Source organism: Phyllostomus discolor, chromosome 1, assembly GCF_004126475.2.
Source record: "Phyllostomus discolor isolate MPI-MPIP mPhyDis1 chromosome 1, mPhyDis1.pri.v3, whole genome shotgun sequence".
In the NCBI taxonomy this organism is placed as follows: domain Eukaryota; kingdom Metazoa; phylum Chordata; class Mammalia; order Chiroptera; family Phyllostomidae; genus Phyllostomus; species Phyllostomus discolor.
Genome location: NC_040903.2, coordinates 11,770,524 through 11,795,937, shown reverse-complemented (window position 1 = coordinate 11,795,937; position 25,414 = coordinate 11,770,524). Strand labels below are relative to the sequence as shown.

Genomic DNA, 25,414 nt, shown 5'->3' with positions numbered 1-25,414 from the left:
CGTACTTGTTCAGTGAAATATATTTTGTAAGTTCATCCAATGTTTATTGTGATTCTAGATTTTCTGGCCCACTCAGAATGTATGTTGAGGGATCCAAAGATGCATAAAACACCAGCTGTACCATAAAGAAGCTTAATAGTTAGTAAAGAAGTTAAAACATATATTTAAAAACCTTACTACAGACTCGAGTGTGTTGGGTCACAGGGGAAATGTACAGATGGTGTGTTAGTTAGTTAGTTAGTTAGTTAGTTAGATGGCGTGGAATTCAGAGGGAGTCCACTTTGTGTTGGTGGCAAGAGGGACGTGCTTAGCGGTGGAAACATTTGAGCTGGGTTTTCGTGGCTACAGGTTTGGAGATGCAGAACTGGTGATGGGGCCTCCCAGGAAGAGCAAAGAAACAAAGGGGATAATATACAGAAATAACTGGATTGCTAGGTTTTATTTATTGAGCACATCTTTGTTAAGCAGCTACCCTCAGATAGGCACTATTTCAGGAACTTCGAGTTCATCGGTCAACCAAAGATCATTACTTTCGTGTAGCAGGGAGATGAATAAGAATCATACTAAGTTGGTTAAGAGCATGGCAGTGGGTGCCTACCTGCTCTGGGTGAAAACTGAGCAGGGTAAGCAGGTTTGGGAGTGCTGCAGAGCTAGAAGTATGGCTGCCATAACAAAATAACAAAGACTAAGTTGCTTAAACAAGAGAAATATATTTTCTCATTGTTCTGGAGGCTGGAAATCCAAGATTAATGTGTCCACAGGTTTGGTTTATAGTTGGCCTCTCTCCTTGGCTTATAGTTGGCCACTTTCTCAGTACAGCCTCACATGGCCTTGTATAGCTTCCTATGTGTCCAAACTTTAACGAGACCATCAAGTTGGGTGAGGGGCCACTCTAATAGTCTTATTTAACTGGATTGCCTCTTTAAGACCTTATCTACAAGTACAGCCATATTCTGAGATTCTAGGGGTTAGGGCTTCAACATCTAGGTTTTAGGGGTGGAGTCACAGTCAGTCTAAAACAGAGTGGTGGCAGTTTAAATAGAATGGTCAGGATAGACTCTTTGAGAGGATGCTGTAAGATCAAAATCTCGAAACAAGTGAGAGAACTGTGGGGAACAGGATTCCAGACAGAGAGACCAGCCAGGGCAAAAACTACAAGGCAGGCTCGGTTTGAGTGTGTTCAAGGAGCAGAAAGGAGATCAGTTAGCTGGAGCAGAGTCAAACCAAAGAGTGTAATTGGACAAAGTGTTCATAAAGACAGAAATAAAGGGGACCAGAATATAAAGGCTTTACAGGTTATGGTGAGGACCTGAGCATTTGCTCTGAGCGGAACTGAGAACTACTTACTGCAGGATTCTGGGCAAAGTTCAGTGTAAACATGCTGATTGCTGGCTGCTCTTCTGAGATGTGCACCAGAGTAAGAGCTGGCCAACAGGAGCCCACAGGCCAAATCCAGCCTGTTGCCTGGTTTTGTGTCACCCATAAACTAAGAGTTTTGTCTACTTGTTTAAGTGGTTGAAAAGCATCAAAGGAAAAATAACATTATATGGCACAGAAAAATCAAATGGAATTCAAATTTAGCATCCAGAAGTTGCACGTCAGTGGAACTCTGCTCATTCATTTACATATTACCTACGGCTGCTTTTGCCTGACAGTGGCCGAGTTTTGTTGCTGTGACGAAAACTGCCTGACCTGGAAGCTTATGCTATTTACCAGCTGAGCCTTCCAGAGTCGGTGGTCTGCCTGCCCCTGGAGAGGGTCCAGGATAGAGACTGTGGGGAAGGTGGTGACTCTGACCGGGACTGGAGCAGTACAGGCTGTAGTGGGAGCTGGTCCGCAATGCTAGTGATGTTTGGGAGGACTGTTTGGATTGTGGACTGGGCCGAGGCTGTGGGGTATGAGAGCACTGCGGTGAAACAGGATACCCTGCCTACCTGACAGCAGAGATGTGCCTGCTGTGACTGTCGCAGTGTTTTTGGAAGCCCAGCTGGCAGCAGACAGCGCCAGGGGATGAACCGAAGTGCTCAAGTCAAGAGACACCCACGGCCCGGGCCCAAAGAGATGAGGACGATAAGGTGGTAGATTCAAGAGCACCCTGCACACGTTGCACAGGTTTGCCATTTTCTGCGCCTGTGAGGAACCTTCTGTGAAAATAGAGCAGTTTTCAAACAACTTTAAAAATATCTTGAGGTGCTAGAATATGAGTATTCTAATTATATACCCTTCGAGTTAAAATAGAGTTCTTCAAAGTAAATCAGGCTGAATACCTTTTTCATAATTTAGGCTTTTGGGTGTGTACTGTTGAAAATATGGACTCAAAAGAAGGCCGTTAGCCATTCGTGAGTGGCCTGAAGAGGCAGCAACCTGGACTCCTAACTTGTTTCCTTCGCATTTATTAGCTAAAAGCAAAAATCTTTAAGTTCACGTTTCTTCTTTGTTCTATGAGTTATTTTCATAAGCAGTATCTTCAACCTTAGCTTTAAAGTACTTCTACAGACATCCATGGTCTTTGAGAAGATATCTGAATCATTTTTTTCCAATGTGTACTTTGGAGGATTGATGGGTGAACATACATTTAATTCAATTTTATGTATTCCATCCATAACCTCAATCATATATTTCATGAAGAAAGCTGCTTCTTCCTTAAAAATACCCCTTTGTTGTTTTAACATGTGGTTGTTCCATTAATTGTATCATCTCAGCTGGTATATTTAAAGAATACTCAGGGTTTTATATGTAATGTCCAAAGTTATACAAGTTTGCTTCATGATATATACTTTCCAGCTTCACTGAGTTCTGTCTTTCCAAATGCAAGTGATGATAAATAAGGCTAAAACAAAAACACCCCAAATATAGGAAGAAAGATTGGGCTAAAATCTCGTAAATCTTTTTATAAGACACAAAGAGTTATATAGTATAAAATAGACCTCAAACCCAGGGTTGATTTATTCATATATGAATGAGTACAGGGTTCCTTGCATAAATATATTTCTGTTGACAGAATCTTCTAGACATAGTAAGAACTATCTCCGCTACAATGAGCAGAGGAAATAAAATTTCCTGTTCATCTAAAATTAATCAGTCTTTACCAAGAACAGATATACGGTCTAGTATCTTCACTAGGATTCCCAAGGGAGGAGTCATTTCTGGACAAGATTTGAGGATAACTTATGCAGGTTATGATGTAACTTTGAAAATGTTACTTTTAAGTTTCTATTTGGGTAACTGAGTGAGGTAAATTATAGAATTCACTTCCTATATTGCCTTGTCTTTGTTCAAAGGAAGGTCTTATTATGCCTCAAGAGTTCGCTAACTCTGAGAAGTGAAAGACCGTAGTGTCACAGCTGTTGGTAGTGAAAAGCACTGGAGAGGACAGTGACCACCAGGGTCTAGAAGAGGGAGGCAGTGACTCTTCACCCTACTCCCCCCATTTTGAAGAGAAGGCCAAGTTCACTGAGGGCTATGAAGCTTGGCAGAGTGGTCTCAGTGTACCACTGGTAACATTTTTGTTGGACCAAATTTGCCTAAGAATTTAGGAGCCATGCGTGGGTTCGTACCGCATTCTTAGGCTAAGAACCCCTTTCTTTCTCTGCTAGAATTGAGACTGGAAGTCCTCTATTGTACAATGCTTACATTTGTAGAAATAAGCTGATTTTACATGATCCCCAGGCTTGGCATTGGAGAGCACTTGAATCACAAACTAAGAAAGTAGTCTCTTTTGATGTTTTCTTTCAGCCTTTTGATAGCATCAGTGGACATCCTTGACTTACTGCAAATGTGTCTTTGTTACCACCCAAAAACTCGGGACTCTCCATTTTCAACAAGACAGCAGATCTGAGCTCAGTGTTCAGGAAGACACGAATATAAATCTAATATTTAAGAATATACCCACATTTTGTTTAGAAGGTATTTTTTGTGATTTCTTCCACTTTTAGCAAATAATTTTATGGAAGTGAAATTGTTTATTTGATCATACTTTTATTTAGCTAAAACTGATGTATTTAAAAAACGTTAATCCAGAGGTTGCACTGATAACGCTCCGATGAAGGAGTTTCCCTGGTGAAGGAGTTTCTAGGAGGAACACGGATACGGCTGCATCGTAAGTGGGCTCCACAGGTGGCTGAGCTTCAGACACTCTGTGGGCCCGGCCAAGGCTGTCATCCGGAGACTCAAGCGGTAAAGTATCGGGTGCAAATAAATCCCTGGAATAAGAGCAAGAAGATGAGTTCTATTTCTTGATATGCTGGGTACGGATACTCAACCCCAGCTCCCTTTCTCAAAGGCACATGAGGGAGATGACAGTCGGAAAGAGCCAAGCACACCGCAGTTCTGCAGTCGAAGATAACGTGCGAACGTGGTAACGCACTGTCTTCAAAATGTAATATTCAAAACAATTAAGAAATATTACCCACTCATCATAACCATTCGGGGCTAAATTGCTCCATAAACACCCTACAGTATTACCTCTTTAAAATTACTTTTACTCAGAAGTCTAAAGATCAATTTAACCCTCCAGAAAGTTTATTTGAACTAGATGTAGAGAATGCCCACACCCAGGATTCTGTAGAAGAGATAGAAAAATTCAGCAAGGGCACGTGCGCACACACACAGATCTTGGCTGACCTGTGAACTTTCATGTCCATCTGGGCGCAGTTTCTGGTCATTACTCTGAGAGCAGACTTAGATGGGGATCTAAGTCAATAAATATAGCAAAGGCTATAAGGATTATTTTTTACTCTGCTGACAAGTCATTAATATTTTCCATTTAAAATCCAATTTGTTGTTAGATTTTTTTACTGGAGAAGTGTTTAAAAGGTTGAGTTGGCTGATGGGTCCTAGTTTTATTTTCATTTCTGTCTTCAAATGCACCCTGCAAGGCACGAGATGCACTGGTGTCTTTGAGTCTTAAAATGAGTTCGGATTTTTAAAACCATGTATAAAAGCAGGTGTACAATAATTTGTTCGTTACCTTCCGTGTAAACTTTAATTAGTTCTCTAGTAACATTGACTGCAACTCAGTCAGGTAGAAATGATGGACCAAATAATTAGCCTTCAATACTTATTCTGAAATCGGCTGTTAAAAAAACCCTGAAATTGGCTATTCACTTATAACTTAGGAGTATAGTTCATTACCCATTATCATTAGCTTGTTCAGACTGTATAATACATTAGTATTATACCAATTGCAGTCTCAAGCTTTGAACAATAGTTTTACAGGTAGTAAATTGAATAACACTTCTCTACCATTTGTTTTTATATTTATTTTATAAAATTTTGCCAGATATATAAATTTAATTTTTAGAACACAGGAACTGGAAAATGGTCATGTTATAGTAAATAGAATTCATTTTGATATTCTATTTTTAAATAAAATTTCCCTTCTCATTTTTATGATCTATTAGAATTAACTTTCTGCTTCATAATTAAGTACAGTGTTTTATTTTTATATTTATTATTAAAAATTAGTCCTGTAATTATTATAATTCAAGTTTAAGTTAGCATCAGAAGTTATTATATTTTCATCAACTAAGAGAACCAAAAGGATATAAAAAATAATGTGAAAAACACGCACCTCTCAGTCATTTTGAATACAGGCTCTTAGCCATTGTGACCACAGGCAACTAATTTTAACTCTCTGCTTTCTTAACTTCCTATGTTGTTTTATTTGTGAAAAGCACTTTGTAACTTGAGAGATGCTCTGTAAATGCTACTGGCCTTCGGTAATCCCCACCTCCTGGAAGGCACACCGTCACTGTCCCCTCCCACAGGTGTCAGCATTGATTAGTGTGAGCATTACTGTACAGAAGACACAATGGCATGTCACTGCCAAGATCAGGTCATAAAGGACACTGTGGCTGCCATCAGACTTACTCGCAGGCTCTACTGAATCACTGTGGAGAAGCTATGAGGTTGGTCTAGGAGGAAACCCGCAGGGTGGGTTCCCCTCCCATCGATGGCCATGTGGGTGCACCATCTACAAAGCCCTGTCCAGCTCAACTGCCTGGAGCCCTGGCCTAAGACTTGGCTGCAACCTCAAGAAAAATCATGAACCAGAACCACCCAGCTAAACCTTTCCAAAGTCCTGGCCCAACATTAACTGAGATAAATGTAAACTGTTTTAATTCACTAAATTTGAGGGTAATGTGTTACACAACAATACACAAGTAGTGTATTGTTATTATCCCCCAAACCATCTGCCCCTCCCTCTGTCCCTTATAAGGAGCCTTAGGATGCTTCCATGGTATCTGAACCAGCCAGAAGCAGATTAAAAAAAAAAAAATCACACCTAACAACAAGTACATGCTACACTGATGAAAACAAAACACATATTTAAATACTAACCTTTCCCTCTCTCAAGCGTAAGTACATTTTGACCAGATTATTTTATCAATTAAAGTCCCCGACAACTCTAGGAATAAGTGTTACGATCCCCTTTCTCAAAGGAGGAAACCAAAACTGGCAGAGGCTTGGGGGTGGCCACTGGGCAGATGTGTTACAGAGCGAGTGCCTCAAGTGACACCCATCACATCCCTTTGAGGATGTTAAGGAAGCACCACTCAGGCTCTGAGAGAAGGCCCACATGATGCGCATCTTTCTGCAGGCACCTGAGCACACCCAGGAGAATTTATTTTGTTTACTTTAAGCTTCAGGATTGGGCTGGGGGAGAACGTGTTTGTTTGCAGTCTGGCTTTTGAGGAAGAGGGGCATTGCTGGAGTATAATTTAATTTTTTTAGGTATCTAACTTTTTTCCTGGGAATCATTTGACCTGTGAAATGAATTTATATTCTTGCAAGCCATTAGGGTTTTGTTGCCACTCCTGGGAACATGAGCACTGTAGTGTGTAGGGTTTCAGGTTGGTGTTCTGGTGCAGAGCTCAAAACATCGTATAACACCCTTGATTCTGAGTAATGTCAGCAGAAGGGGACCCATGAATCATATAGATCCATTAGTGGCAGGAGAAAAGTGATGAAGTATAGCCAAGAGTAAAACTGGATTCTGCTGGCCATTGACATGTGATGAGGATTGTGTGAAGGAGAGATAATGTAGGGAGGACATCATGTAGAAGTTAAGTCTAAATATGCCAACAGTGGGAATGTTCTCCACGTAGTCTCGGCCTCCATTGTAATTCTACAGTCGATCCAAATCACTTTGTGATGGGAATTAGATCGGGACTCATTGGAGAAGGAGGCATCTCCCAGAAATAGGCTTCTGAAAAAGCAACATGGTATCAATCATGGCAGAACAGAATCTTCTAGATCCCCGTACGAATTTCTTAAATGTGGCGGGCTACATTTGAAGAATATTCATTTGCTTTCATAGCCAGCCATTCTTGTTAGATTTTTGAAATTCAGTAAACTCCGACTGCTCATAATTTAGTATTTTGTAACATATTTAGGTTTCTAAATCAGTGTGGTGAGGCATGAGATAAAAATAAAATCAGAGTCTGTTGAACGCTTATGTTGCTTAGTCAGCTCTAAATATGACCTGCGAAAATCAAAGTAGAAACAAAATGATATTGAGTAACCCCATTTTATTTCATGTTTATTACTGTAAAATTTAAAAAAAATGATTATACCACTATAAAACATAGCAAGCTACTAAAAATTTACAAAACTACTCATTCATAAAACTCTGTCCACTTATCATTTTATAAGATGGGGTTGACCTATAAAAGTTAAGTTAAATATGATTGGTTTGATTCTCTAAATTTAATGTTATATTCGGCATTAAGAAATATATTTCATGAGCGGCATTCTCATTCCATTTCAGATGTATGCTTTGTTCAAAGTGGTAGTAAATCCTAAGGGAAAAAAGTTTTTTTCTACCAATGAAAAAAATAGAAATTTTATTGCTTATACTACTTCAGTCTCAAACTTAGTTCTAAATTCAGTATATATTTTTTACTGGCTTTTAATGGTGGAAAATGTTATCACATACATATGTGTACCAAACTGAAAGCACATTACACCTCCTGCTTAATCATAATATGTTTTCTCTCTCATCTGTGTCTTAACACAGCAGTGGTTAAAAGTCACGATACATTTAGGGTGAAGGCCATTGTTAAGCTGCAGAATGTAACTGCTATCCAAAAGCAGCTGGATAATTTCACATTATTGGGGGCCCATTCACATCTGGTCAGAATATGTCATCCCATCCTTTATCTGTCACCTGACGTGAAACCAAGGTCCCCCGAAGAAGTAGAAGAGTCACCGAGTTACCTCTTCCATGTTCTCATCCTAGGCATGAAGTACAAGGATTATTTGTAATCCAGGGTTTTTTGTGTGTTCATTTGTTTTGTTTTGTTTTGTTTCTATAAATCACTTATTCTCTTGTCTCTTTTGTGAGGGTGAGTTGGAGTGGAAGAATGCTCTTAGGTATCTTTGGATACCTAAGCCTACCTAACCAGGTCTAGAGAAACTAGAAGACGTGTGGTGTGTCGAGTGTGAACTATTCTCAACAGTGTGAACCACAGTGTGATGGTGCCTCACGGCACAGCCTGTGCTATGGCACAACATGCCTTCCGGTGGGTCCATCTGTGCATTCGTGACATGCAGTCAATGTGTTCATTAAGAGTTAGTGTGATGTAATGCTCTCTGAAATAGAAGCATTAGTCATAAATTTTATAATATTTACTTCCCACACCTTGTCCCACACCCGCTATAGAATAGGGAAGCAATAATTGCTGTCTTGTCTTCTTGTGCAAGAAGACTTATCTATGCTGTGCACACAGGCAGTCATCATGGATTTGCAATTTAATACAAATCGTGTCTAGGCATGTTGTTATTTAGTGAATCACACAGCAGCACCCTATGGCTGTCATGAGAGCGCTTTTGTGATACTCTACCCCCAGATCTTTCTCCAGCATCCCCCTTCACACACCCGAACCCCAAGATGGTGACCCCAGTGAGGTTGGTGACTACATGGTTGATGTACAATGCTTTAATCCTGGCAGGGCATACTGTAAATGTTCAGTAGGTAGGTTTGAGTGAACAAACTTGTGAAATCAAGACTAGAGGTGGTAGGGCTCCCAAGAAATATATAATCTCCCCATAGACAAGTGTGAAAAGATGAATTAGAAAGCTAAAGTGAGGTGAGCATGACTTTTATTAAGGTCTTACTATGGTCTGAGTGTTTGGGCCTCCTCATGTCCCCCCACCTCCCACCGCCACATTTTTGTTGAAATTCGGATGCTTAGCATGACAGTGTTGAGGTAGGGCCTTTGGGTGATGTTTAGGCCATGACCGTGGAGCCCTAATCAGTGGAATTAATGCTCTTAGAGACCTCACAGGGCTCCCTGGCCCCCTTTGTGTGTGGCACTGTCCAAGAACCCAAAAGTGAGTCCTCAGCAGCCATCACACAGAATCAGCAGGCACCATGATCTTGGACTTATGGAACTGTTGCAAATAAGTATTTGTTGCCTGGAAAGCGCCCAGTCTGTGGCATTTTGTTATAGCAGCACAAATGGATGAACACAGGTCTGCAGCATCACGAAAACTTTCTACAGCTTTTCCCTTTCATACCCCATGATGCCTAATTGCATGTGCAGAATTGTTGGGGCCTGTAGTCCCCTCTGTCCCTTCCCTCTTCCAAGGGCACGGTTGTCTAGGCTGTGCCCCTCCCAGAATTCCTGAGATGGCTATTTATTTATTTGCAAAATGGTTGTCCCTTTCCCTTCCTTCTTTTTATCGTTTTCTTCTGTTTATTTCCCCCAGGTCAGTGGGATCTAGACAGTGCTGGAGTCAAGACAGAATAAAGAGAGGAGAAAAACCTGTTGGGTGGCTCTCAGTTCTCCCCTTTATTCATCACCACCAGCTTAAGTATATCCTCTAAAAAGACCGGAAGGAATGTCTAAAGGAATTTTCATTATTGCTTTTTGTCTAAAAGTCAGCTTTGGCATTTTCACTTAGTGTCTATAAAACTGCTCCGAGTAAGTACCCTGCGAAACACAGAGATTAGTATTGTTAATTTAATGCAGTAAGCTCAGAGTCTTTATAAGATACCACCTCCTTTTGAACTTTATGTTCAAATCAGTGGAGACCAGAGCGGAGTTTTTCAGAAGAATATTAACTTCGCTACTTCATATGTTACGCAAATAGAAGAACCAGAGAAAATACAAATACTTGGGCTCTACCATCAGCATAAATCATACTGAAATATGGGAAAGTGGGCCTTTTTTGTTTTTCCTCATAAAGTGCTGGGGAAATTAGATGAACTTGCTCCATAGATAATGGATACGGTAATGTGGAGAGATGATCCGTTGCAATAATGTATTTGAAAAGGCTCTAATGAGGCAGAGATTCAGCGCAATTGATGACATCAAGAAACAAACATGTATTATGGACCAAAAAAAGTTATTAGAGTCAAACTGCCATACATCTTATCATCAAGCTGTTCTTCTTAATCAGAGAGTCAGTGTTACCTCAGTAAGTGCATTATGCTGTCATCTTTTTAAAAAAGGAACAACATCCCAATTTTATTTTTATGCATTCTCCTTCAAAGGTAGTATCTTGTTTTGGCACCACTAAAATTTTTGAAAGCAATATAATAGTCTTCTAGAAGCAGACATAAAAGCAGTGTGTCTATACCCAGAAAAATGCTTGGAACAAAGTGGCAGCCAGAGAAAATGATGAGGTTTTGTTAGTCGATGATTTTTTTTTTCAACATTAATGTGTCTATAATTTTCTGCACAAATTTTATTCTATTTTTTATTTTTATTTTTTATCTTCACCTGAGTACATGTTTATTGATGTTAGAGAGATGGGAAGGGAGGGAAGAGAGAGAGAGGAATATCAATGTGAGAGAGAAACATCAATTGGTTGCCTCCTACTCATGCCTTCAACAGAGACTGAACCCACAACCCAGGAATATGCCCTGACTGGGAATCGAACCTGTGACCCTTTGGTCTACACAGGACAACACTCTAACTCACTGAGCCACACTGGTGGGGGCTTTCTGCATAAATTTGAATAAATGTATTTTTATCCATGTTTTACTACAGATGGCGTTAAAATTAGTTTTTACTCTACTCAATCTATAATAATTGAAACAGACAGAAGACCACAGGGACTCCATGTAAGGTCAGGGGTGAATGAAGACATCTAAGGATGCAAGTGGTTGGCTACAGCTGAGCGTACAAGTTGGAAATAAAGACCTGGACCTTGAGGGTTGTCTGCACCCAGCATGGTTTGGCTGATAGGCTTTTACAGTTCACCATCATGCCCACTGCAGATGATACTATGCAGTGTTCCCAGGAGAAAGTCCATGGTACGAAGATCTGTCTGGATGTGAGCCTACTTGTCCTGTGGGCCCTCCAATTCAAATTTCCATCTGCCATTCTCTTCAGATCCATGACTTATGCCATTGGCGTTCACGTTGATAAGCTTCTACCAAGAGCTTGTGTATGTTTGTTTAAAACACGGGGCCAGGGGATGGATGAAGAAAGCAGTGGTGATTATTCCTCAGCTTTTTCCCAGTCTACAATTGTACTTAAGAGTTAGGTTTGTAACTAGGTTCCACCACTTCGCTGTGTTCAGTATACACATTTTTGTCTTCAAATGTCCCTTCCTGCTACAGTATTTTTCATTTATATGTTTTGTTTTTAAACATCCATCCCTAACTTTTATGGCTCCTTTCCCCATTCTCCCTAACTGTTGAGGGCAAATGAGAACAAATCTTCCTCCATCGTGTTCAGAAGATGGTGAAATGTCCATGTGTCATCCCTTTCCTGAACGTTGGGGGACACTGGTGAGTCTGAGGACTAGTAGTGAATCTTAAAAAAGAGTGATTTCTTTTTCTTCTGAAGAATAACAGCACTGATTGATTGGGGATCCACTTGTGCTGATCCTTTATATAAACTATCTTATTTAATCTTTACTGAAAGACTGTAAGGCAGCCACTGGCAGCCAACTCATGCTGCGGGTGAACACACTAAGCATGAGCACGCTGGAGTCAGGCCTCTCCAGGCCTGCAGGGCCAAGGCCTGTCATTTTCTCTAGGGCTCTCAAAATATTGAAACTCCAAGAAATACCAAGTAAGGTCACAAAATTATTGTGGTAATTTAAAGTTACATGTGAAACAAAATAAAAATTTTCACACAAAAACAATGTAATAAAGTTGTCTTGTGTGCAAAATCCATCTTTGCAGTATGCATATTTTAAAAACCCATAGTGGCCCTGGCTGGTGTAGCTCAGTGGATTGAGCGAGGGCTGAGAACCAAAGTGTCTCAGGTTCAATTCCCAGTCAGGTCACATGCCAGGGTTGCAGGCCATGACCTCCAGCAAGCGCACATTGATGTTTCTCTCTCTCTCTTTCTCCCTTCCTTCCCTCTCTAAAAATAAATAAATAAAATCTTTTTAAAAAAACCATAGTGTATTACAGATGGCATGAGTAGATAAAGGAACTCGACTTACACTTGCATTATGAGTGCGAATTTTTAGTCTCGTATGTCTCTCTGGGAAGCACCTGAGACACAGGGGATTAAGTCACGTGCCTGTGGCCACACAGCTAGTAAACAGCAAAGCCAAAAGAGTTGCTGAGGTGTCTGACCCTAGAGTCTATGCTTTTAACCACTCTGCTGGGTAGTTTTGCTAGGTCAGCCCACATCTGACATCTTCTGCTCACCAGAAGGCATCGCCAGCTTTCAAATGGCAAGAAGATGAGTAGAAATATGTATTTGGTTTAAATATATGATAGGAATAAACACTTTCTCATTTTCCTACCATCTTGGCCCCTCTTGAAGTCCTAGGTAGTGAAGGGTGTTCCTCTCGGTTGCCTCTGTTTTTTTCTTGGCAGATGTAAATAGCAACTGAAGAGAATAATGGGGTGCTTGAAATATGACTGATGCACAGAACTGTACTGTGGCTTAGGTGCACCAGCAATGGACATGACCTCAGAAGACCTGGGTTTGAATGCTACCTTTGACATTCTGTGCCTTGAATTTCTTCCTCACAAAATAGTGGCATTGTGAGAATGGGAAGTTGGAATATATGTATATGTATATATATGCCATAAATATATATATATTTCTAACACACATATATATAGAAGCCATATATATCTATATGTGTGTATATGTGTGTGTGTATTTCTAATACAGGGACTTTGGTGTATTAGATGTCAACCTTCTGTGGAATGAATTTGGCCCGAGGCAGTTCCAAAGTACCAGTATATGCAGAAGTACCTGAAAGGAGGTTAGTGGGTTCTAAGGGACCATTCAGAAATTAAATGGTGTTATCCTCACCTCAAAGGTATTAGGCCTTAGCACAAGCAAGGTCATGATCACAGCTTCAAGGCCTATGTGGGTCTATGTGGGTCAATGAGCAACACCCAGAAGCTATTTATGATACTAATTCAGTCCCATTGAAGGTATACAGAAAGCAGGTAAAATAGCCTTTATTTAACCAAAGCTGACCTCTGAGAAGAGGGCGGCCTCAGTCATCACAGTGTTCCCAAACTCTTATAGCTCCCCTCCTCCCAACCCCCCATTGTGGGTTGGGGTCATCTTTTCATCCTCAGGAAACTATCAGCAAAACTCCATCTACATGCTTTGCAAAAAAGGTTTAAAAAAGAAGGTGGCAGTCACTTATGTAAACTTCCTTTTCTCAACAGGACCAAGAATGAAAGTAAGTTAGAAACTAGTTTTGACAAAGGGCTAGATTGACTGTTTACAACCTGATTTCAAATCATTTTATAAGTCTTGTTAACAAGGGCTGCTTTTCCTTTTTCCCTGATATTTCTAAAATAACCTTCACTCTGGGTGCTTAACCTTCTCCCCTTTGCGTGCCCCAAATGAGATTGTTTTGGAATATTTTCTGGGTAAATAGCTATTATAGCAACATTTTTTAAAATTGTTAATATTTCTTCTTTTTTTAAAGATTTATTTATTTTTAGAGAGGGAAGGGAGGGAGCAAGAGAGAGAGAGAGAAACATCAATATATGGTTGCTGGGGACCATGGCCTGCAACCCAGGCATGTGCCCTGGCTGGGAATCGAACCTGCGATGCTTTGGTTCACAGCCCGCGCTCAATCCACTGAGCTACGCCAGCCAGGGACGCTTCTTTTTTATATAGTTTAAATTGTCAGTGTAAAATATAACTATGTTGCATTTGATTTTTATCTTTTGAGTAGCCCTTGAACCAAATAATTTTGGTTCAAGGGGAAATGGACAGTACTCGGGGATGTTGCTATAACCTTTCTCCTGTTTCTCCTCCTTTTCCTAGGACCTAACAAACTATGTCTATATTACCAGCCTGAATCTTTTCCCTGCTTGATATTTTTGCCCTTCTCTCGGTTCTGTGTATGGGATTTGTGGTTTTTAAGAGCCCACATAGAACTGCAAAGCTGTTACAATCATTTTTATATAGAAACGATTATTTTAGACCACAAACCAAAATTACATGAAGATAATGTTATACGTAGGAGGCCTGAGTCGCATGAAGTAGAGTCCTAATTAAAGCTGCTTTTGTGTGCCATTGTCGTTATTCTGGGTGGCTTGCATAATGCTGCATTTGTAATGAGAGACAAGTTTCCAATGCCATTTAGCACATCGACTTGGAGGCAGATGTTATTGTATTCTGTATTTGAGGCCCGTGGTGATCTTCATCTTATCCCGTGGTGATGGTGGGTGGGGAGGGATGCCTGCTGTGGACTGTGACAAGAGAAATGTGTATTTAGGTGGTAAGCCAGAGAACTTGGGAAATTTCTTTTGGACAAAATTGAAAGTATAAAGTGACTGCATAGAAATAAAGAGAAGCGATATGTTTCATTATTGGAAAAGGTTTTTTAAATGATTTTTAAAGGTGTGGTTTTTTTAAATCTTTGTATGTTTTCATATACAGGAGTTTTGAGTTTCCGACTGGTGGAAAAGAACGGATTTCCTTTTCATCTATTATTTCTTCCATCCCTTCTGTGATTAGTTCTGGTGAATTCTTTTTTTTTTTTTTTTACTTTTTTTAGGAAAAGGTTTTAACAAACATAAAATAAATAATATCTCCCCAAACTCTGCAGGCCTGGGTAGTCAGATTTTCCTCGGGGCTTCCCCAATTCTGCACTTCATTCTTTCAAACTTGAGGAAGAATGTGACAGGGTGTTTACAACACTGGAAACAGCCTCACACTCAGGCTAATACCCTTTCGGCCAAGTGGTGAGAGGAAGCCCAACACACTTCTGAAGAGGAGCTCTGGACACGGTCCTCATCTTGAAGTGCCTGCAAACTACCTGGGTTGGATTGTACTGCCCCTCACCCAGAACTGACAAGTGTCCTTCACAGCCAGAAAGCTTCCCTTACTCGGTTCAGACCTCAAGCATTCTTTTCTTTTCCCTTCAAAGATGAAAGCTGTTAGTAATTTCTTATGCCAAAATGGTTTGGCCTTTTTGTTTTGCCTTTTGGCACTGGTTTAATGTTACCATAAACCTGGGTTTTAGTTTTTACTTTGTTACGTGCTTCTCAACATTCCAGGGACACCAGCTGAAATGTCAAGGATAAAAAGAACCTACTAAGTGTGGTGCACTAGAAGGAGGGTGCAGGTCTAAGTACCATGGTTCTGTTTTCTTCTCTACAACCACTACTAGAAACTGGAACTCAGTTGCAAGCATGAGTCTTCTTTGACCTCTGTTAGGGACAATAATAGCAAATTAGAGGAGCAGACAGAGAACCCCCCGCCCCAGGAGCCCACTCTGACGTCCATGTCCAAGTTGGCAGTGCCATCTTTCTCTTTCCTTCTGCCGAGGTGCTGGGTGTGTGTGTGCCAATGCCACAGCAGGGTACACCAGTCCACCGTGGAAATTCCCCTGAGCTACATCGACGCTGATCTTCCCCAGCTGTCCTCTGGGATTCCCCAGGAGCCCACATCTCCAAGGGAAAGTTTGAAAAGATGTGTGGGTTGATCAATGGAAACAAATATGTTATATGTTTTGCTTGATGTGAAAGGCTCCTCAATGTAGAAATCACTTTAAATGAGAAGTAATGAATTATGTAACAGAGTCCAACATATACAGAAAAATCATAATGTAGTTAATTTAAGCAAACATTATTGAATGTTTCTTATATGCAGCATGTGGGGGGGTAGGTAATTTAAGAGATATGAGAGAGAATAAAATATGTACCCTTGCCTCTTAGTTTCCAATCTACATAAAAGAAGTATATGGAAATAAGAGGATATATATACAAATATTATATTTGGTATGGTATGGGAGTATAAGAAGGATGGAAGACATTTCTGAGTGGAAAAATCCTAGGACCTCCTTTAATAAGGGAGGTGTTCGAGCTGAGCTTTATGGTTGGTAGAGTGTTGATAGAGCTGCAGGAAGGATAGTTGAGGGATGGATTTGAGAGAAAGTTTGGTGGCAGGAAAGGACCTATTTAATAAATGCATAGTGACGAGCCTGCAGCACTGTGAGCACATGTGGGACAGAGGGGAAAGGAGACAAGCTGTCTGTGGTGCTTTCACCTAAATTACTCTCACCAGCTATTTAGTTCACCTCCATCCTCTTATCAACCAACCAACCATCGTCACCGCTTTACAAATAACATCCATTCCATGGATATTAATTAACCCCTCTGAAACCAAAAGCTGGGAAGTAACATTTAGGGTTTGAAACCAGATTTTGTTCTGTTGTACCAACCATACTCTTTCTACCAGGGAGTCTTATCAATAATTCTAGTGAATAATTGTGATTTATTGAGAACCTACCGTATGCTAGTTTTTATTTTCCTTAATCCTTGGAAGAACCTAAGGTGTAGCAATTATTTTGCAGATATCCAGCTCATGAAATTATTTGATGTATGAAAATAGTAGAAGTTAAAGCTGAGAAGGAGAAATGGAGATAGAAATGGAATGGGTTTGAATACCAGACAAAGGAGTCTTTATTTCATATAAAAACCAGTGATGTGATCATTAAACGTAGTCATCTGAAAAATGCATTATCAACTGTAATTGAAAAAATAAAATAAATTAATGATTGTCTAACCACTATGCTGTATACCTGAAACTAATACAGAATAATATTGAAAGTGAACTATAATTGAAAAAATGCATTATCAGAATTGTACTTGAAGAAGATTAATATGTTAGCTCTATCAGGACCAAGTGAAGAAAGAGTCTTAGTAAGATGTTTTAAGTTGGAAAACAAATTAAAAATAATAATAAAATACAGGCTGTTTAATTGTAAAAACAATTTTTAAAGTGGATTAATATCCAAAATATACAAGAGACTCTTAAAGTGCTGCAATAAGGAAACAAAAAAACTTTATTAAAAATGAGCCAAAGACTGTAACATTTACCTCACTGAAGAAGATATACAAGTGTCACAGGTTTGATTCCCAGTCAGGGCACATGCCTGGGTTGCAGGCCACAGCCCCCAGCAACCACACATTGATGTTTCTCTCTCTCTCTCTCTCTCTTTCTCCCTCCCTTCCCTCTCTAAAAGTAAATAAATAAAATCCTAAAAAAAAAGAAGATATACAGACGGCAAATGAGCACATGGAAAGATACTCTACATCCTATGGCATCAGGGAAACACAAAAGAAAACACCAGTGAGATACTACTAAACACCTATGCAAATGGCCACAATTCAGAACACTGACGACAACAACAAGTGCGGCTAAGGATGTGGAGCAACAGGAACTCACATTCATTGCTGGAGGGAATGCCAATGGTGCAGCTACTTTGGAAGACAGTTTGGCAGTTTCTTAATGAAACTAAATGTGCTCTTACCATATAATTCAGCAACAGTGGTCCTTGGCATTTCTCTAACAACGTTAAAAACTTATGTCCACACAAAAACCTTCACATGGATGATTTTGGCAGTGTTATTTATAAATGTCAAAACTTAAAAAACAACTAAGATGCCCTTCAGTAGCTGAAAGGATAAATGAACTGTGGTACACCCAGACAGTGGAATATTTTTCAGAGCTAAAAGGAAATGAGCTGTTAAGCCATGAAAATTCATGAGGAAACCTAAATGCATATTCCTAGGGAAAGAAGCCAATGTGAAAGCCTACATATTAAGTGATTCCAACTTTATGACATTCTGGAAAAGGCAAACCTGTGGTGAGAGGGCAAAGATCAGGAATTGCGAGGGATTTGGGAGGAGAGGGGTGAAGAGTCAGGGCTCAGGAGGTTTCTAGGGCAGTGAAAATACTCCATATGACATTATAATGATGGATGCATGTCATTATACATTTGTCCAAACCCATAGATGTACAACACCAAGAGTGAATATCATGTGAACTATGGATTTAGGGTGATTATGATGTGTCAGTGTAGGTTCATCAATTGTAACAAATGTACCTTGAGTGGGGCTGTTGACAAGGGGAAATGCTGCATGTGTAGGGGCTAGGAGGGATATAGGGAATTTCTATACCTTCCCCTCAGCTTTGCTGTGAACCCAAAATTGCTCTAAGAAAGTTTTACTTTTAAAAGTAATGTATGAAAACTGATGGATGAAAGTGGTTTGCAACCAAATTGCATCCAGGATGCAGGTTTTAAAGCTCTAAATTAAAATATAACCTAGTCTTGTATTATCGTATGGTTAAGGAATGAGATAAACTATGACCACTAAAATGCCAATCATACATAGATCACCAGTTTTTAAAGAAAATAGCATTCCTTAATTTCCTCCATAACAACTTTTTGAGTGCCAGCTGCATGCATACTACGCTACTCCGCTGAGTATATAACATGTGACAAGACACCTACACAGCATCCCAGAATCGTGACTTGTGATATCCATTTCTTTAAGTCAGGCACACAGCAGCATCTCTGTAAACATTGTTGGTTGAGTAAACCAATGAATGAATGAATGAATGAGTCCATCAACCAATCAGTGATTATCATTTGCAGAATAGCCATGTTCTGTTCTCAGTGGTATTTTCAGCTCACGAAGATGAGGTATCATCATACCTTGGAACATAAATGTGTCATTATCATTTCTATTCTTGAGAAATATAGTTTAGATCACTCCATTTTATATATTTTTAGTTACAAAGTCCATTAAATGCATTCATGAAAAACCAGCGGTGAATTAAAAAAAACATATTTTTATCTATCACAAATGTTATAATGAGCTCCTAGTGTAGCATACTGATGAATTGTTTAAGCTTCAAGGAATTTTAAATTTGACTTAATGTTAAATCATAGTCTTTTAAAGCTATTTTAAGAAGTAAATTGCTATATATGTCAGTAGTCAAAATGTCTAGCTCATTAATTTCCTTTTTTACTTACATCTATATCAAAATATAACATCCAAGACATTTTTAAAGCTTACTTTTCTTCACTGAAAATGAAGAGTTTAGCTATACAGTTTTTATTTTATTTCCTATACCCACCATTCATTATATTAAACTACCCAATTGACTGCCAAGCAGCTAGACCTAAATTTTCTCAAATTGATTTTCAGGTGAAATTTGTGAGGCTAATCTAATAATCAATGGGCTACTTTGTGAACTGCATATAAATTATGCACATTATTTTGAGAGATTTTGAACTGGTCTATTTACTAGTTCAGTTTTGTCAGTAGGATACCATTGCAAACTAAGTGTTGTATCTTCTGCAATACCAGTCTCTTACTGGAGAACATCACAGAATCATTCACTTCTATAAGCTGAAGAGAAGATTTAGATTACTCTTATTTCACAAGAAAGATGGAGGTCATAGGAAATACGGTGAGGGAATTTTGGCCCCTCACCCCCTGTCTAGTGCCCATGACTCTTGCACCCCACCCCCAAGACTACATATGTTGTATTAAAGAATAAGTATTATGCGATACTCTCTTTGCGGGCTGTAGCTTTATTATGTCTTTATGTATATACTGCAGCCCAGGTCACATGACTTAAGATCAAGTGGTAGAGTCTTCAACCTAAATAAAAAGTCCGCTTACCTCCAAAGAAGTAAAATGACAATGTGTTGAATGACAGCCTTAAATGTTTGCTTCAAGAAGGTTTATTTCCTGGTTATAGGAATTCTTGTTGTTGTTTTCAATATGTATCTGTATACTTGTATATTTTAGGTAAAATTATTTTTAAAGATATTTGATGACACATTAGTAATACTGTACTACACCTTCATCGAACATCAAATTATGGGCAAAGCCAAGCCCAGAGTGTTTCCAAAGAATCTCAGTAGATTTCACGGGCTTGTGCACGAAATCTCACATATTGATGCAAAGAAAGAGACCCAGAGTCTAGTGATTCTCATGTCACAGATCAGTCTAACAGATGCTTTTCCACTTTTAGTGCTGTAGACTAAAAGAAACATTGTAGACTACAATAAACATGAATAATACAGATAATCCCAGTTATAATAATCATTAAACATTGAGAACCTGAAAATCTGCCATGAGTCAGGTACTGTCCCAGGTATATCTCTAGTCCTCACATCAGCTCTACAACCTGAGAGCTGTATGCTGATTTCAGAGTTCAGACAATGAGATTAGGTGTGTTTTGCTTTGTCTGAGATCAGTCTCAAAGAGTAGAATGTAGAAAGGGAGTCAGTCTGACACTGGACCTGCAGATCTGTTATTACCACAAAGTGCGCCCCTGAAAATAATGAACCCGTGGGGATAACAACCTCATGCTCGGAAGCAGCCTTGACTATTTTCAATGTTAAAAAAAAGATCAAAGTATTATAAGAAAGCTAAGAAGCAAATCATCACAGAGCAGGACTGAAAAGACTGCTTTCTGTCATTGCTACGTGACTGCTCAGTGTGGCTTATATTCATCTGCTGTTATTCATATTATTATTCATAATATCAGATGACATTTATTGAGCTGGGTCAGGGAAGGCTTCCTGAAGGAAGGGAAATAGTAGTGGTGACCTGAGTGGTTAATTACCAATTGAAAAATGCATGGGACACAGGGAGATAGATGGTAGCAGTGGGGTGGGGGAGGTTGTCCATGTGGAAACAGCTCGTACAAAGGCACAGATATGGCACACTGTTATGGGTTGAATTGCATCAAAGATTATATGTTGAAGTCCTAACCCCCAGAACCTCAGTATGTGCCCTTATTTGTAAATAGGGTTGTTGCAGATATAATTAGTTAAGATGAGGTCATCCAGGAGTAGAGTGGGCCCCTAATCTTATATGACTGGGATCCTTTTAAGAAGCTGAGCTTTGGACACAGACACACTGGGGCAGGATGTGTGTGCCCTGTGAAGATGAAGTCAGAGACAGGGCTGATGCATCTACAAGCCCAGGAACACCAAAGATTTCTGGGTAACCACTGGCAGCTAGGGGAGAAGCATGGGACAGAGACTCCCTCACAGACAGCTTCGGAAGGAATCCTTGCCACTGATGTCTTGACCTTGGATTTCCAGCCTCTAGAACTCTCAGACTATAAATTTCTGTTGTTGAAGTCACTCCATTGGTTATAGTAATCCTAGCAAACTTACACAGGGACCAAGGAGTTCAAAGAGAGGCAGTATGGCTCGTGACTTTCATTCCTTAATGAAGGACAAAGTGTCCTCTAACAACCAGTGCGATGGCAGAGAAGTGCCCTGGCAATGTTGGAGCTATTTCATTCATAATGGCCGCTGTCTCATAAAACACATGGTGGGACTAAAACTTGTGCACTATGGTCTATTAAATGTGCTTAAAAAGCAATTGACTTCACTGTGTTATATGGTTATTTGATAAATGTTTAGCATCTATGATGTGCCATGTTCTATAGGATAGTTGAAAAGCTTGGACTAAAAACTAAAAACTGTGAACAGAACTAAGAGTTCCCATATTTGAGGAGACTTTGGACAATATCCCGGCTTCTTGGGGTATCAGTGTCCTCATCAGCTTCCCCAAGGATGGGAGATTAAATAAGATTACAGTGGACACACGCGTTTAGTGGATTTCGTGCTTCATAGCAGGAACACTGTAATGGAGATGTATTATTATTGTTGTTGTTTTCTATTGCTTAGGTTGGGGAGATGTGCATGCCATCATCCCATCCCTTTGGGCTCCTGGTCTCCTCCTGCCCATGAGACATGTTGCCAGTTTCTGGCTCTGTTTCCCGGCTCTTCATTTCCAGCTTCCAATGGGGCCTGACGATCAGATGGCCATGATTAGTTCTTTGGCTTGCATTGCAGATTATCTATTAAGTATCCATCTTCTCGGCCACTGAGGCATATGGTGAGCACTTCCAGGGCTTAAAATAAATCTGCATTTTAACATGTGGGATCTTATTATGCAAAAGAGAGCTCACACGGGGTCTAACCTTGTTATTTGTTATGCCACCCACGTCTGCTTGTGCATTCTGGATGGAACAGTACATCAGGCCCTGGGCCTTTCATTTGATGACAGTGCATAGACATTGTGAGTGAAGACATCCTAGGAAGTAGCGTCAGCCCTCAACTGCACACGATGCAGGAAAGGAGAGAGAGGGTGAAGAGTCATTTCCCTTTCTCTTTCTGCAGACACATCCTTCAGTTTTCAACCCAACACTTTTTAGCACCTACTATGTGCCAGCTGTTTCTATGGATACTTGGGTGATGGTGGATAGGATGGCACAGACCTGGACGCGTGTTTGTCAGAAGAGATCTTGTAATGTTGAGTACAAGAAGTGAACCTTGTTCTCTGGGCTGGTGCAGCTCTGTCCCAGCACACCCACTGTAACCCGTAGATGGTGCAGTGGGATTAGGTTTCGTCCTCTTGACTAAGTGCCCTTGGAGTGGGCACTTAGAGCAACTAAATGGACAACTAGTGGAAAGAATGCCCAGCAGACAAAAAACCAGGTGACCGACTATATAACCCTCTGAGGGTTGCTTGGTTTTGGGGTGGATGTGTATATACTGAAGTTTATTATGTTTTGTTCTGTATCCTTCAACTATAAATTGACTGTTTCTTATGTGAATGGGCAGAAAGTTGTGGCTTATTCAGCATTTTTGACAAAAATACTTTAGGTTTTACATTTCAAAACTAGGTATTTTTTGTTTGAAGATTTTTCCAAGCATTACTGTTCTCAGATATAAATAAAAGAAATTAATATCACACAGGAGATTTTAAAAAAAGATTTTATGAATTTACTTTTAGAGAAGGGAAGGGAGGGAGAAAGAGAGGGAGAGAAACATCAATGTGTAGTTGCCTCTCACACACCCCCATGGGGGACTTGACCTGCCACCCAGGCATGTGCCCTGACTGGGAATCAAACCAGTGACCCTTTGGTTCACAGGCTAACACTCAATCCACTGAGCCACACCAGCCAGGGTGAAATATAGGAGATTTGTTTGTAAACATTAGCTTGATAGTATTTTCCTGTAGTCATAGAAACTTATTTGAGTTTCCTAAATGAAGACTTTTTAAAAAAAGGTGTGGCATGCCATTTAACTTAACACACAAATAGTGCAAAGGTAAAAATAATAGCACTAGGTACAAAAACACAGAGATGGAGAGAATTGGATTTAGACACTAATTCCAGTTCCCCTGCCTCCTTGTTTTGTTGCTAAGGGCAAGTTATCCATCCTTTATAGGACTTGTAATATAATACTACATTCTTTGGACATTGCGAGGATTAAAGAAGAAAATGCATGTAGTAAATATCCGATACACGTTAGCTGTCATAGTTGATGGCTGCTGGCCCTTTTTAGAATTCATAAGGATCTTCAGCATGTAAACAGCATTACAAATCTAGGACAATAGGCTTTCTGTTTATCTATATAGAAACGGATGTGCTTATAAAGACTGTCCTTTATATGTGTACAAGCTGAGAGCATATTTACTTATGTGGCATTGTAAAAATAATATTGGTAGCACATACATGACTGTGCTAAGCCTCATCCTGTGTACTCCATGTTAAGTATTATCATCCTTATAATAATCCTATGAGAAGATTCTATTATAAACATTCTGCAGATCAGAAAGCCCAAACCTGAAGATGAGAAGATGAGACTACACAGCCAGTAAGCTGCAGAAGTGGAATTCCAGCCAAGGCAATCTGCTCCGGCTCTGTGTTCTTAACGACTAGAATGTTCTGAATCTCAATGACAAACAGGTTAATGTACACACATGCAAACACACGCGGCAGTGCTCAAGTGTGTGTGTGTGTGTGTGTTGCCCTGGAAAAGCTACTGCATGATGACTGTGCAGAACATCTCCTCCTCTGTAATTCTGTTGACGTCTGTAGCCACACTTCAACTTTTCTGTTTGCAGCTCTCTTTTCCCTAGCAGGCTGATTGAATTACATGGCTCATCATATGCAAAATGAGAGGCTAACTTGAAAGCTCTCTCTGTTGCCCAGCAATGGATGATTGCTCCCCATTGCTTGAAGTTACACTTAAGCATATCCTTAGACATCATTCTCCTTATTTGCTTCCTCTCACCCCCACTCCAGCTACTTGTGCGATGGATCTATATCCAATTATGTATCATCGAGTGGCAGGAGGATGTCATTGATATGGACTAACTGTACTTTGTGAGCTCATTGGTGATCTCTGGTCTTCAGTGCTAGATGAACTGTTGCAACAGTTAAATCTTGTAACAGGCTGCACATAGCAGAAATATGACTACTGTAGCTTGACCAAATAGACATTCATTTTCCTCACAAATCAGGAAGTTCAGGGGTACCCTGTCTGCTATTACTGCAGTGGATTCTCAAGTCCTTAGTGTCCTAGGCTCCTTACACCTTTCCACACTACCACCCCTAGTTTGTATCTTTTCTCTTCCAGTTTATGCCTCAAAGCCACAAAATGGCTGTTCCCACTCTGACCTCACATCCCAATTCCAGATAGGAAAATGTTAGGTAGTTTCCCCTACAGAGTTTGGGGCAGAACTTTTTAACAAAAGAGACAGTGGATCCAATGGTCCTGGCACATTACTGCCCCAAAACAAAATTTGGATTCTGTTAGTAAGAAGCCTAAGTGTAAATTGGGTGGCAGTCAGTGCTGGCTGTAACTGAAAACTCATTCTGCAAAGATGATTTACTGCTAAGGCAGATGTAACATTCAAGCAACTCATATTTATTTATAGAGTGTCTACTACAGGCCTAGAAGTATAGATCAGTGAGGAGCATGACTGTCTATGTAAGGAAACTTACCACCCAGAAAATGACATGCATGGATAAGCATGTAACTACAAAATACAGTGATACGGGCACATCCAATGGCTCTCTGAGAAATCAGTCGTAGGGTCAACATATACAAACTTTGGTTCTGGATAATATTAAGAGAAATATGAACTAGAAGTAATATCATTTTATTGCATATAACTATGTCAGACATTATGTATGTACATGTGTATATACTATGTACATACATATTTATCTAACTTCAATTGGATATCTTTTTACTCCTCAATTTACAGCCAAGTTATGGGAAGCAAATTGCAGTAAATACCTTTCCCAAGGTCAAGTAAAATAGAGAGCTGGGAATCTAACCCAGACAGTCTACCTACCAGGAACTTCTTAATCTGTGGTCTATAGTGAGGATACTT

At 39.9% G+C, this 25,414-nt stretch overlaps 1 protein-coding gene and 1 long non-coding RNA gene across 4 annotated transcripts in view; both read left to right on the top strand.

Moving 5' to 3' along the window:
- Positions 1-25,414, top strand: part of KCNIP4 (potassium voltage-gated channel interacting protein 4) — a 927,129-nt gene that overhangs the window by 206,612 nt on the left and 695,103 nt on the right. The gene's annotated exons all lie outside the window — the stretch shown is intronic.
- On the top strand, positions 17,245-22,842 carry LOC118499140. The gene is made up of 2 exons (XR_004901659.1): positions 17,245-17,302; positions 17,466-22,842. It is a non-coding gene; the product is annotated as an uncharacterized LOC118499140 (long non-coding RNA).